Source organism: Anolis sagrei, chromosome 2, assembly GCF_037176765.1.
Source record: "Anolis sagrei isolate rAnoSag1 chromosome 2, rAnoSag1.mat, whole genome shotgun sequence".
Taxonomy (NCBI): domain Eukaryota; kingdom Metazoa; phylum Chordata; class Lepidosauria; order Squamata; family Dactyloidae; genus Anolis; species Anolis sagrei.
Window position 1 is genome coordinate 243,099,187 of NC_090022.1, and position 15,515 is coordinate 243,114,701.

Here is a 15,515-nt window from a genome sequence, read left to right on the forward strand (position 1 = left end):
CAAGATGGGTTTTAATAGTGTGTGTTTTACTGATTTTTATATTGCCTTTTCAAGAACTTTGAATAGTTTTGTTTTACAGAGTGTATCATCATTTTTAAAATAGTCACATTCAGAGATATAATTTTGAATGTTTTTAATCTGTATTGGTTTAATGTGTAATCTATTTTGAGTTCCAGTACTGAGGAAAAGAAAGGCAGGAAATAAATGATTATGAGCTATATATATAAAAATCAAATGAGGGGAAGGGGAGGGAGAAAGAAAGAAAGAAAGAAAGAAAGAAAGAAAATGAAAGAGGAGGGTGGGAGGACATGAGAAGAAGGAGGGAAGTGTTGCGCCCCAGCCATGGGACACGTTTTCACCCAGACACCATGCAAGGATGAGACATACCACTAAGTAAAGTTTATTAAGAAAAATATGTAAGAAGCACAATAAAAAGAGACATCAAAAATGCAAAAGTCAAATCCAGAAACTCCAAAGTTGCGGAGTATAGGTGACAATCAGTTTCATGAATCAAACTACAGGAATCCAAAAACCTGGAACTACACTTTGAGTCAAAAAGGCAAAATCCATACACTTGATCAAAGTTATATCCAGAACTTGAGAACAAAACAAAGTATAAACCAGACCAAAAACAATGAAGACATGAACAAGAATTCAATTCCAGAAACTCGAAATTTAAGCAAGCAAACATGAACAAGATCCAAAATCCAGAAACTTGAACACTTGAAGCAAGGTCACAGAATTTAAGAGTTGAAATGCAATGACATTCTCACAAAGAGCGATCCGCTTGGAGCTCACTTAAAAGTTTCAATTCCCTCCCATAACATTGCTCCTTGTACACCTGGTTCTTCACTGCTTATCTTGAAGCCACTGGGAAAAGCTAGTCTGTCTCTCTTTCACACTCTTTTGTTGTAGGTGCAGCCACTCTGACCTAGGGAAAAAAACTCACACTTACATTCCTCTCAGGAGCAAACTCTGGCCGATTCTCATGGAAACAGATTTTGCTTTCTCTAACATGCTGAAAACTACCAGGAGATTCAGTAACACATCTCTCCATGCCACTACTATCCCCCCAAAACCCCTCCTGAGACCCCACAAAATCCCCTACCTCATCCTCTGAAGCATCAGATTCTTCACAAACTACAACAAGAAGAAAGAGAAAGAAGGTAAAAGAAAGGATGGGAGAAGGAAGAGAGGAGGAAGAAAGATAAAGAAGAGAAGGAAAGAAGGAAAGAAATGAAAGGAGAAAAGTATGAGGATAGGGAAGGAAAAATGAGAAAGGAAGAGAAAGGAAGGGAAGATTGAAAGGTTGAGGGAAGGGGGTGACGAAAGAAAAAGACAGGAAGAGAAAGGAAGGAAGAGAAAGGAAAGAAAAAGTGAAAGAAGATTGGGGGTATATTTAAGAAAGCAAGAGAAAAAGGGAAAGAAAAAAGAGCAGAAGAGGGTGTATGAGGGAAATGGAGGAAGGAAAGAAAGACCCACAAAGAGGGGCTGCCCACTTTTGCCCGAGCATTGCCATTGTGAGGTGAACTTTCTCAGAGCTGAAGTTGGGAGAAAGGAGGTGGACAGGTCCCTTTGATATCAAGGCAATGCAAGCACATATGCTAGCAGCCAATAAAAACCGTTTTCTTTCAGCTATATATATTTTCCGTTATTATAATAAAACCCACTTATTTGATCAGTCCACCATTCTCTAGAACAGTTTTTCTCAACTGTGGGTCCTCCAGATTTTTTGGTCTTCAACTCCCAGAATTCCTAAACATAAGCCATGTAGGACCAAAGGCTAAGAACCAATGCATTATGTGATCCTGGGTTTCTAAAATTTGGAGAGACGGAGAAAAAGATCTTTGCAATCACTTTTGACAAAGGATGTATAACATTTGCAGTCATACTGGCCTCTCTTGTGCAAACTACCAGCAATGAAACATCATTCCAGTGCAGCAATAAAATAATATAAATGACCACAATACAAAGTTAAATGCAGTCAATAATGTGTAAATATTACTTTTCACTTTTTTATCTGCAGGAAGACCAAAAACAAGAATTTTACTTGTTCAGCAACCACCAGTTTGAGAACTTTATAGTGGATTCTGAAATGGCATTTAAAGCAGTCTTATTTTCATACTGACCTCTTGCAATATTTTCTGTTCAATTATAATAATAATAATTTCACACTTTTCTTGATTTCCCACAGCTGGATTTAAAGTGTCGGTTGCTATTTTGAGCTCTGCAGCCAACAACATTCTCCTTAAACCATGTTCATCTCCTGCAAAGATAGAGATACAATTAACATAAACATTATTTTGCTCTCAACCTGCTTCCTGAAATTTTAATTTCTACTCTGATTTGATGAAGTCTCACACAAACAAGACCAACACAAACAAGGAGATTACACAAGTCCGGATATGTGCATACATTCTTTAAAAGAATTTTCTTCATAAAACATTGCCCCAGGCATCATCATTTTATTCCGTTTTCTCACTCTAAAGATTGTAGCTTCAAACATGAAACTGTGATGAAAAGAATCAAAATGCAAATGTTTCTAATGAAATTGCTGGGCATTCACTCAAGCATGGTCTCAGGAGAGATAAGAGAAAACCTGGCACTTCCAGAAACATTTTTATTTCAATTTATGCATGTTTCTCCCTCAAATGTCTACTTGTTTTTTACTCAAAAAATATAGAATTTTTTTGGTGAGTCTTAGATCCAGAATTCTAGGTTTTCATGGGAGTGGGGCATGTCTTATTCACATACCTGGGCTATGATTGCAGGAACCTTGACAAATTCAAAAGTTCCTGCAGTAATAGCCCAGTTTAGTTTAGAATATCAGCAAAATGTTACATACACACACATGTATTATTAGATAGCTTCATTTCAAGATAAACTATAAAGATGAGTTTATGCATTTGATGAACTTTTGTCACATGTTCAGATCTGAAGGGACTTTTTAATATAAACGGTTTTTTTAAGTGTAAGAGGGTTCACACAGAGAATAATTTTAGTAAAAAAGTAAAACACTGGGAGAGAAAACACAGTTTTTGTGGAATCAAGAATAGTGAGTGTGTGTTTACGCTGCTCAGAAAGGACCTAGAAGTAAAGAAGAGTTTCTTACATATTCACACAAAGATTTTGCTTCGGGCCCTACATATACCTTCATACACCAGAATCTGGACATTTTAAGCTCTATGGGTTTTGTCAAAGCATTTCAGAAACCTGGCACCCCAAATTAGGAATACTGGGTTACTAGAACTGTGCACCGAGCTTACCTAGTTTAATGTGATGTTGTGTCAGACTCAGAGGGACATTTTCTCATTTCCGGGTTTTTCTGTGTCAGCAGGCCAGTAAATCGAGGGACAGGTTTTTCCTCCTCTTCTACTCTCCCCTCACTGCAAAAGAAAAAAATGATTTTATTTTTTTACTTCCTTGGAATTTCAAAGTCTTTAAAACATTGGGGGGGGGGGGGGGGAGAGAAGGAGCACAGGAGAAAGGTGGAGTTACATTGCTCATCCAGAGGTGCAGACCTCTGCACTGCCAAAACATTGCAATTGTGCAATGCTTACAGAGGTATGATGATGAGGGTCCCTGTGTCAGTAAGTTGCCATGATCCCTGATTACACAAATGCCATGAGATAGTGATATCATGCCATAAAGTCCTTAGTGAATGGAAGACTTTTATCTGTTTGTCTTTCTTTGTTTTAAGATGCAGCCTATTGCAGATAACAGAAAGCATTCACTTGGGAATTTGTACGTACCTGATATCCATGTTCAACCCACCCTTGCATTTAAAATTCCTTATGCATTTCTGCCTGCTCGGTTTCTTTTAGAATTATGTGTTTTGCACTGTGCAAAACTATAATAACAACAGTATGTTTAAATTTTTGAGGGATCTCATGGAGTTTACATAATAGTTCATGTGTATGTTCTGCTTTCATTCTGAGCAACATTTTTGGTTCGTTGTAATTTTGAGAACCTAATATACACTCACAGCTGAGTTGAGATTTTAACTTTGGTTTGCTTTCTATACATCAGAGAAGCACACTCTCCAAAGCACCATACTGTCTTTAAGTGGTTTGGGAATAAAGCCATGAAAATCTTATTGTTTTCCCATTGGAAGGAACACAACATTTATTTATAGCAGTCTACATATAAGCTTTGGGATTTTCAGAGCTATTTTGAAAAGGATATTTTCCCTTGATGACTAGTAATAATCTCTTTTTCCTCTAAGGGAAAAATTCAGTATCTCATCCCTAGTTTAAAATGTAAAGTAATAAATAGATTTTGTGAATACTTGACGTACAACCTTCATTCCAAAGGTATTTGGGAATGAAAGTGCACTTCTCTTAATGAGGCATTTCTCTTGTACATTTCCTATTGTCCTTTAGAATTGCATTAGTAGGAGATTATTTCAGATAGGTCAAAGAGTCTTTGAAGGAAACTTGCCACTGGGAAATCATTAGCTGCTGTAAATTGATGTTATCTAGGCTTGTATCAACAGAGCTCTGTGATTACTGCAGATAAGGAAATGAGCCCGGATATACTCTGGATTACCTCTAACAACATAGCATCCACACAAAACTATCGGTTGAGGTCCTGCAGAGATTTGGAGTGAGCTGAAATGCTGCTGACACTCAACTCTGCTTCTCATTTGTATTTAATCCAGGTGAGGAGATTAGATACTTCGAACAGCAGCCCTGAGTTGGGACAGATAAGAGCTAATAAACTAAATGTCATCCCAGATCAGACTATTGTTTTCTGTGCCTTCACACTGGCTCTGATTATGGGGTTTTGTTGGCAAAATTTATTCTCTAAGACTGAGAGTGTGTGATTTGGCTAAAGTCACTTAATAAATTTCCATGACTGAATGGAGATTTGAACCACGGTCTCCCAGAATCCCAGTCCAACACTGAAACCATTGCTCCACACTAGATCTTCCAAGGAAGACAGACGTTGGAAAAGTGAGACAAATTGGGGCAAGTAATAAGAATTTTGCTCCCTGATGAAATGTCTCTTCATTCCCCATATTTTTATTATTGCACTAACTGAAACCTTCAGTTGAATATCTACAATTTAGGGATCCAAAGAAAACAGTGAGGCAAAGTTATCAACAAAATGTGAACAGAACAAGCTAAGAGTTCTAGTGTGTCTGATTTCTCTCTCTCTCTCTCTCTCTCTCTCTCTCTCTCTCTCTCTTGTGTTAAAAAATTGGGTACATTCCATTGGGATGCAAAATTTATATTTAAGGGGCAATGCCCCCATTAACCTCCCACCTAGTTGCTACTCTCCTACCCAGATAAACCTTTTTTCCCTATCTCTCCTTCTAGTGTTGACTGAGGGGTTCCAAACTGAGATGTGCTAAGATGTGGAGTAGAAAAATTAAGACTGAGATTGATATTTCAAATGTAAATTCTGTAGTTTGCTGTATAAATTTCATGTACAAGAAGGGGAGGGTGGAAGTGGGATAAAACAATAAAACAACAATAAAAAACAAATAGATATGTGGTAAATCTTCTTTGGGTTTTAAAAGAGATATCTCCAGTGCTGAACTCTGAACCTTCAATACCTTTAGCCTTTTTGATAGCTCCTTTATAGTCTTGACAGCCCTGCAACTGATTTGCTACCCCATGGCACAAAAGCCATGAAGCCCATCTTGGGAAGAAGGCAGGATATTAATGAACAATTTGCTTGTCCTGTCTGCCATTATGTCCCACACTTTTTTCTCTTCCTCTATCTCTCAGGGGCCACCCAGATCGTACATTTATCCCAGGAGCTTCTGTAGCAAATAGGAGAGTGGCCAGATGCCATTCCCTGAGATCGCAGAATCAATCTCTACAAAAGGCCAAAACTGTGAGATTTCTAGCTGTGGGAATATCATGGTTTTGAGCCGAATATGCGGATCTACATATGTCTGTATGTCCATGCAATCGGAAATCATGGTATTTTTTTATCTGGGCTTGTTCCTGGACTTTCAATGCTTGTTCCTGACTAGTCGGTTCCTAAAAAGAAGGTGACACTTGAGTAGAAGGCAAAAACTTTGTTTATGTGTCAGAAACTTCATGAAACATGTAGAGGGCACATTTTCTCTGGCCCAGAAAAAGAACTGAACTTTTCTGGTGATTTGTTTATTGTCTATGTTTATTGTCTATGTTTGATTTTAATTGCTTGTATTGTTGTTATTATTGCTTGTATTGTTGTATTTGGGCTCGGCCTCATGTAAGCCGCACCGAGTCCCATGGGGTGATGGTAGCTGGGTATAAATAAAGTATTATTATTATTATTATTATTATTATTATTATTATTATTATTATTTACTGCAGTGATTCTCCGCATATCTGCATATCCACATCTTGAGGGTTTGTTTTTTTTTAAGAAAAACACCAAAGTTTCCAGCGGAAGTCCCATGGTGGCCATCTTGAGAGCCTCTAAATCTTGCAACAAAACATCAAGTCTGGACAATGGAGGCAGAAATTCTGTGACCAACAGGTCTGTATGTAGACATCTTTTGAAGTTCCAGGATTTGTTGCCCCTGTTTAAAACCCATGATTTAGTGTTGTCTGGAAGTGCCCTCAGTCTCTCCCTTTTCTCTCTCTCTTTTGCTCTGAGCAGGTGAGCAAGAGATCAGTTTATGTGACTGTGATCTTACAATTATGGCTACACCCAATATGTTCAACTGTCCTGACAAACCTGCAAGTCTAAACTCTATGTTCCATTAATGTTTTGTTTATTATTACATTGCTTTTCATTTTGGAAATCTTAATGCAAATTACATCAAAATCAGATATAACAAAACCAATATGTTAGAGAAAAGAAAGGAAACAATAAAACAATAAAAACAATGAAACAGCTCATTAAAAACCGAGGATAACTGACAGTATTAGCACATCAACATCTCCCATTATTATACACTTGAAAAATTAGATGTTAAGTTCTGTTATGTGCTGCAGGCCTTCTTATAACTGCATCTGACAAGCTTGAACATCTGTTATTTTTTCTTTGGCAAACATGGCTCCTGGTAGGCAGTGAGGCATTCTGCATGAAGTGTTAAGCTTTGGCCTTTCTCCCTTTCCATTACTTGCCTCAGCCAAAGTAAACAGAGCTGGCACAGACAAAACCACACTGTGGAACCAGTTCATTCTAGAATAGATTTTGTATATTTTCTTCATCTTTTCTAAATAACTCTCTCAACACTCATCCATAAACCTGCAAGTTCCCAAGGCTGTTTTCATTCACAATAAATCCAAGAGGAATATTTTTATTATCAGGTTTTGATAGGAAGTCAAGATTCATCACTCCAGTTGAATAGATTTAGACATCCATAATCCTTTGGACTGCTAGACATTTCAAAAGAAAGCAGTTACGTCTGTGGACTTTGACTCTGATACATATTGCTTATCCATTAGGAGTGGGTTTAGATCCCATTTTTTCATTTCTCAGTTCTCACTTCTTCCTTTTCAGCATGTTTGTTTTACCCTCCATCTAATCTATTGGTCCCTTTCTGAGATTTTTTTATTTTTAGACCTTGGGCAGAATCATAGGCTATGCTGGATAATAGTTTCTAGGATTTGTAAATTCTCTCTCTTTGTTTTGTTTTGTTTTTGTTTGTTTTTTTTTTGCATGCTTTCACTGAGGTTCATCAAACAGTGACCATTTAAACTGGTGAGAAAACCCAAATTCTGAGAAAGAAGAAATGCTAGTTAATTCTGGCAACTAACATTGGGATAACTGTTCAGTAAAGTCACAATGTAAGTCTGTTGAAGCAAAAGCAATGAAGAATCTTGTGGGCCCCTAACAACTATTATTATTATTATTATTATTATTATTATTATTTATTAACTTTATTTATACCCCGCTAACATCTCCCGAAGGACTCGGTGCAGCTTACAAAGGCCAAGGCCCACAATAAAACAACAACATAACAAATACAACAATAAAACTCATAAAGCAAACCAATAAACATTAAAGCAATAACAGTAAAACATTAAAACAATAACATCATGACACATTAAAAACTAAAGGCCGAGCCAAATGTAATGAATAAAATTAAAAGTGCTGGGCATGACAGGTGAAATGTAAGGATTTTAGGGGTAGGTGCGAGTGCAGACAATCTTAAATCTCTAATAAAGTGTATTTAGGACATGATGCTGGGAGTTTCCTATTCTGGAAAGGCACACTGGAACAGCCAGGTCTTCAAGCTCTTCCTAAAGACTGCCAACGTTGGGGCTTGTCTGATGTCCTTGGGGAGAGAGTTCCAGAGTCGGGGGGCTACCACAGAGAAGGCCCTGTCCCTCGTCCCCACCAAACACGCCTGTGATGCAGGTGGGATCATGAGTAGGGCCTCTCCAGATGAACGGAGGGATCGTGTGGGTTCATAACTAATATATTTGCTTGCCATAAATTTCTGTGGATATGATGATGTGGCTGGAGGCTAAAACATTTATGTACCATCAATGAATTACTCTTTAAATACTTGGTTTTTTTCATTCTGGGAAGCTATAAGCATGATAGATATGGCAATCATCATGGTGTGAATCTTATGACAGAAAGGGCTAACATATCCTTCAACTGTCTTGCCTCGGCAGATGCAGTCTCCATTAATCCTCTGTCATCCCGCTTTTTCAAATCCTTTTATGTCCCTGTTTTTCCTTCTACTCCCCTCTTTTTCTTCAGTTTATTTCAGCTGCTGCAAGCTGAGTTCAAAATACAAAAATACTTTGCCCTGAACTAGCTCAACAGGAAGAAGGAATTAATCTTGTTTTTCCTAAAGACTCAAGCAAATTGCGGCATCTGCTGCTATTGCGCATATTCTTCCTCATTAACAGCTTTTGCCATCTTGACCACATTCAAATGCTGTTTGGCCACATGTGTCCTAGTTTTTATTTGTGAAGTGTTGGAAGGCAGTAGCCCATGTGCCCCTCTTTAAGAGCACTGGCAGAGTTGTGGCCCAAGCAACTGCAAACTAGATACTGAAGAATATCTAGCTACACTCCAGAAGCCTGCAAATGGCATGAAAAACCTACATAGATTGTGAAAATATCACCAGTTGAACCATGTACGCTCCACTATATCATTTATATAACATGTTTCCATTTGTCTGTTCCTGCAGGCAAAATGATACCAGAGTTTTCCATCTTAGGTCAGATAAAAATGGTCCAAAGATGAGAAATATATGAGCAGAAGGTAATCTAGCCAGAAGCAATTTTCCTCTCAAATAATGAAGTTAGACATATATTCATATTTTGTCACATCTTTTACACATTGACTTTTTATGTTAAATGTTTGCCCAGTTATTTCTGCTAGAAATGATAATTATCAGGATCCATTATCTGCTGATCGAAGAGTGAGCTGCTGTCTTATATTGCAGGGTAAAATAATGGCTGGTCTCTGAAAAATCCTCTACAATGTTCTTAACTTTGAAAGAGAGTAATTATTTTCTGGACATTCAAAAATGGCTTTCTTGAGTGAAAAAAATGCCATCTTCTATTTAATTAGCTTTTCTTATTATAAACTTCAAACCTCAGAACAAATATTTATATTAAGGCCATTTTCCCCCTTTTGTTCATCATCAAGTCTCTTCATTTTAAACTATGCGTCATCCCGAAATTTAAAACCACTTTTGATCTGACTTTGAAGTGGAAAGAAAAAGGAAATTCATCTCTTCCTCACAATCCAAGGCTGAAATCAGGGTTTTTTTTTTTTTTAGTTTCTTAGTGAACATTGGGTAAAGTTACCATCCAATCAGATTAAAACATTCATAATAACTGATATATTGAAGGGAAATTGTGGTATGGTCTTGCTTGTGTCTTCTATAGCAGCATCTTCCATTGTTTCCATGGCACCTTTCTATTTGTCTTTTCCTTTAGGTCAGGATGGGCAAACATGAAGGGCTAGAAGTCTACAATTGCCTCTAAATAATTTGTCCTCTCTAGGTATTTTCTTGGCCCTCCAGCACAACTGTTTGATACAGGGAATCCCCATGTTATAAGCAAAATAGGTTCTGTAGGTTAGTTTTTAAGTTTAATTTGTTTGTAAGTCAGGACAGGTACGTTTTTGCTTTCAATAGCAAAGGGAAAGATTAACACCCCTGTTGTGTTTGTTTTGCTGTCTGTGCCCCTGTTCAGAAGATTTCACCTCACCTCCTATGAGAAGACCCCTCACTTCCTGTGAGAAGACCCTTTTTCCCCTGGATAACACTTCCAGGAGTGAATTTCCCTTCCTATGGGGTAGATTTCTCTCACTTCCTCTTGTCTAACCTCTGTTTTTAACTATGAGTTGTTTGTAAGTACAATGTTTGTAACTCGGGGACTACCTGTATTCTTGGGACAGAAGTCCATTTCAATAGGTTTCACTATTTTCTGTAGTTTCACATATCCATGCAAAGTCTAAGAACATATTCCCCGTGGATGCATACTGTACAATTAAAGCAATATGTGGTACAAAATTTAAATACCTTTAAATAACCCATTAAAATACTTAAAGCAGTTTAAAATGCGTATGAAATATAAGATTGAGGTATAGCGTATCACATTAAATGACCCTCCTGCCACATCCACTTAAAGACTGAAGGACTATTAAAATAAGAAGGTCTTTGGCTGCCAGTGAAAAAAGACCACAGAGGAGGACAACCTAGCCTTCCATAGAAGGGAGCTCCACAGTTTGAAAGCTACTACTGAGAAGGGTCTCTCCCATATTCTCAACAACCTCGCCTTTGTTGCTGGTAGGATTGAGAGAAAGTGATCCACACAGCAATAGTAGGAGGGGAGATTTTCCTAGGAAGAATATATATTTGTGTGCTTTCCCTGGACTAGTGCAAAGTATCACATCATCAGTTGATGTGGCCATTTATAACCAGCAGCTTGACAAAAAATGTGCTCTTGACAAAACTGATTTCTTAACTTTGAAATAAAATTATTCTTTGCTGTACTAAAAAAAATAAACCACATCACAACAAGCACTTCAAAATTTCCATTTAAATTGCTACTGAAATGCCATTAGAGGCGTAACTCAACTATCCAAGATTTGCTATCCTGCCATTCTTGTATGAATTCAGGCTGCAATCCTAAACTCACTGATCTGAGAGTAAATGCCACTGGAATTATCAGAATTTACATTTGTGTAGATCAGTCTGATTCAAAGTATAGTCCATGTATCAGTACTGACCCATGGATCAGTCACTCACTCCAAAGAGACTTTCCAGGAAATGAGATAAATGTGATCATAATATGGCACAACTATAGTAGCAATTGCTGGAACATTGGGGAGTGCCAGCCTGCCATATGGGAAGCAATAGTGTGTATATATAGAGAGAGATTTGTACTTTTAAACTGATTACAATTCAGGAAATTCAACATGCTGGTCTAGATTATAATAGCTATGTTGTTTCCTTTGTCATATAACAGGTGTTTTACCCTTTTCTCCTTCTTCCAAGACATACAACCTCAGCAGTTTACTATAATCAAACCTAACAGTTCTATTATTCCTCCAGTTGTACCAATTTACTCAACACAGTGTCACCTTTCAATATCTGTAACAGATAAATTCATCAATATAAATAAAAATGTAAATGTCTGTTTGTTTATGACCTCAAATCTCCTAAAATACTTCACCAATTGCTTTGAAATTTTCACACAACATAGCATTTGAAGAGATTAATTTTTTTTATGTTTTCACATACCTAGCATTATATAGATGTCACCTGAGACAGGTAGAAATATGCTTTGCTTCAAAAATAGTGCCACCTGCTGGACATTCAAGCAACACATGCTATGCTACATATTTTACGATTGTTGAGGTTCAAAACCTCAAATCTCCCAAAATACTTCACCAACAGTATTCCCACACTGGCCCTCATTCACTGCCATCTATGCTTGGAGCTTGGCTCTCCTCCTCGCGGCCTTCATCCCTGTTTCTCTCCACCCTGGCCCTGACTCTGTGTCCTGAATTGCCCTTCAGAAACAGCCTTTAGACAATGTTGAAAGTAAAAGAAAAATGCTTTACTTCAGCAAACACAAAGAATAAGCAAATGCAATTGAAAAGTGCAAAAGAAAGCAAGGAAGTCTTAATCCAGACACAAATTAACATCTCTTACGAAGTCCCAAATGAAACACCAGTCTTCCATCAGACAACAGATGATAAACTAAGTCCTTAGCAGCAGACACAAAACAGATTCTGTTGGAGTGAAAACAGCAGTATCAGGGTTGTTGTTACCAGGGAAAGCTGACTTCTCCTGCCTCTGATTTATAGCCCTGGATTCCCCACACAGGAGGTGGTAGGGCATCTCCCAATTAGCTCAGCGTTTTTAGCTACTATTCTGGCTGAATGGCATTTGTACTCTGTCTCTTTTCATCTCTCTAGAAATGTGGGCACTTTCAAATCCTCATCATCTGATTCTTCTTCTCCCTCCTATTCCTGAGCACTTCCCTGCAATCCCCAGCACTCTGGGTCCAAGATACCTGTCTTGCCAGCCTCCCTTTTTCCAAGATAAGAGGCCCCCGGTAGCGTTGTTTTCTTGTCCGGCTGCAGTGCAACATGAAGTGACCCCCTCAGGCTCAGAGCTGCCATTTGCAATCTGTGGCCTGGTCTCCCCCAATGAACCTGCCTGCCTGCCTCCCTCTGGAGCAGAACCGGGAGAAGAGTGGGAAAAGAGCAGCAGGACAGGGAGGAAAACTAGGCCAAGGGGAGGGGTGGAGCACAGGCCTAGTGGAGGGAGGGAAGGAGGTAGGCAAGGAGGTAGGCCCAGCCCAAGCCCCAGGCTCCTGCAGCCTCACGCACTGTCCACCTTGCCCAGCACCACCTAATGCCCATGCCTCCAGGAAAACTCAGGAGAAACCTGCTCTTTCTCGTTTCTTTCTTTTCCATTTAACCAAACTGGGTCACAACAACACATGGCTGGGTACAGCTATACACAATAAATGTATGCATTTTAAGATCAGCTGCAGTAGCAGAACCTCGGGAAATTAGCTTTTTGGACTATAGATCCCAGAATCTCTGGGCCAACATGCTCGTGGCTAGGAGAGTATAACAATTGTTCTAGAAAATAATATTTTAAGATCTTAAGAAGGTCCTGCCTATTCAGTAACATGCAAGCCCAAGGAGGATGCCTAAATGTCATACTTCCCCTGCATTGTCTTATTTATACAAATTATGATGGCTACAAATTTTGGCAGTACACATAGACAAGTCTGAAGAGAGTGAGAAAGGAAAACAGAAAGAAAATGGAGCCAGGCAGATGAGAAGACAGCTGGAATGTAAAGGCAAAGAAAGGCCAGTGAACAAGACTGCTGATTAGTTTTGTGGAGCTGAAGATGTGACTGTTGTGACAAGCAATCAGGAAGGTTAGCAAAGTTTGGCTTCAATTCTGCGTCGGAGCAGAATAGGAAATTTTAATGGTAAAGTTGAGGGGGAAAGAATGATTCAGTGAAAATCTGGAGCGACCATGATAAAAGAGAAAGTTAGAAAATGGAAAAGGTGCAGATTGTGAAAGCTTTAACAATGTAGCCTCACAACTAATAGTATTTCTCAGAAAATAAAGTGCTTGTATTGGGGTGGAGTATTTTTTTCAAAAAAAATGTTTTATACTGAAGAGGATCTTCTATTTGAAAATACTTAACAAGTCAAGAAGAGCAAACAATGAGATAACTTTTAAATGTTTCAAGAACGTAGCTGTGACTACTATAGCAGACCCCGGCCCTTTAAATACATGTGCATTTTCTTCCAAGTACCCTAAACATTTCCTTTTAGGACTAGACCCCAAAAGTCCTTTAGACCCTATAATCAGTAATCATGTTGGCCCTGAGATTCTAGGAACTGTAGTTTATTTATTTATTTATTTATTGCATTTTAATAATGCTTTTCTCACCCCTAGGAGGACTCAAAGCGGTGCGTATATAATAAATGGCAAAAATTCAATGCCTCACATACAATAAAAACAGTACATCACATATCTAAAACAATAACATATAAATTAAACCATTAAAAACTATAAAACATCAATGACAAAAACATAAAATATTTTAAACATAGTAAACATTGCATCAATCCTGAAGTTATCATCTAACTTTTTTTTTCAATGTCAGGAGCGACTTGAGAAAGTGCAAGTTGCTTCTGGTGTGAGAGAATTGGCCATCTGCAAGGATGTTACCCAGGGGACACCCAGATGTTTTACCATCCTGTGGAAGACTTCTCTCATGTCTCCTCATGAGAAGCTGGAACTGACAGATGGGAGCTCACTCTGCTCCCTGGATTCAAACCACTGACCTTTCAGTCAGCAGTCCTGCCAGCACAAAGGTTTAACCCATTGCACCACTGGGGGCTCCTGGTACCGCAAACTGCTTCAATATTACTATAACCCATTGAATGCTTGTTTAAATAACTAGGTTTTAAGTTGTTTTCTAAACACCAGGAGGGAAGGGCCGATCTAATCTCAATGTGGAGGGAATTCCACAGCTGAGTGGCCACCATGGAAGAAGACCTGTCTCTCGTCCCCACCAATCACACCTGCAAAGGCAGCAGGACCTCCCCAGCTTATCTTAGTGGGCTCCTAAAGGGAGATATGTTCGGATAGTTAAAAATTACAAGCTGCAACTGTGCATTATTTTAAAAGAATGTTACCTGGTGCCTTCCAGGTCAAATTGACTGCAACCAACTATTATAATGTCCAGCCAGCATGGCCATTAAAATTGGATAAGAATTGTGAGAGATGCAATCCAGCACATCTGGAAGGTAACAGGTTAGAAATGCCTGTGTTATACCATCCATCTGATCCCTTTGGAGAAATAAAGTTCCTGATGAGGCAAATGACCAAACGGACAATATTCTCTCCTTGATTTTTTCAACCATCGTCCTTGATTTCATTCTCAGAGACATCTTTAAGCTTGAACAGAGGATTATCTGTGATAAAAAATCATCAATTACTTTAAAGAAAAATGTGTGATTTGGACATCTCAGTACCACAATTAATTATTTCTGTTCCCAGAGCAGATTAACAGTTCTCCATCTGATCTCACAGGAAACTGCCTTTTATCATACTAATATCTATATTGATTGGTAGCAGCTCTGCAGGATTTTTGAAAGGGAATCTTTCCCCAAGCAATCTGTAAATGCCAGCCATCCAATTCATAACATTTCACATAGGAAACTTGTGTTCTACCACCGAACTACAGCATTTTCCTGGATGCTGGCACCATACACATTATTATGATACATCTAAAAGTTTGAGCTTGGAAGCTATACCTGCTTGAACCAGAATTCTTTGGCTTGCAGGCCACTAAGGTATTTCCAATCACACTGCTGTGTGAAGCTACAGGATCCGAGCCAACTAAGGATAATTTATTAGTAAGAGGATTGACAAGGGAGTGCTCTGTAAATGTCTGTGACTTGGGGAGGGAAGGAAGGATGCATGGGATAAGGCAAAACTGTAGACTGATTGTTGCTGTTCTGTGATATTGTAGGTATTGTGGACATTGAATAAAATCATAAAAAAATAAAAAAAGGGTTGAGTCAACAGTGGGTTGCTGTGAGTT

General features: G+C 38.5%; 1 long non-coding RNA gene across 3 annotated transcripts in view; it reads right to left on the minus strand.

The window, feature by feature from the left end:
• Window positions 1-15,515, minus strand: part of LOC132766431 (uncharacterized) — a 59,863-nt gene that overhangs the window by 31,336 nt on the left and 13,012 nt on the right. For 2 of the 3 annotated variants that reach the window (XR_010909323.1, XR_010909325.1), the window contains 3 exons: window positions 3,267-3,386; window positions 2,130-2,266; window positions 314-931 (listed from right to left, as the gene is read on the minus strand). This is a non-coding gene — a long non-coding RNA (uncharacterized lncRNA). Of the gene's footprint in view, window positions 1-313; window positions 932-2,129; window positions 2,267-3,266; window positions 3,387-15,515 lie in introns of those variants that run through there. The other variant, XR_010909324.1, reaches the window with a different exon arrangement.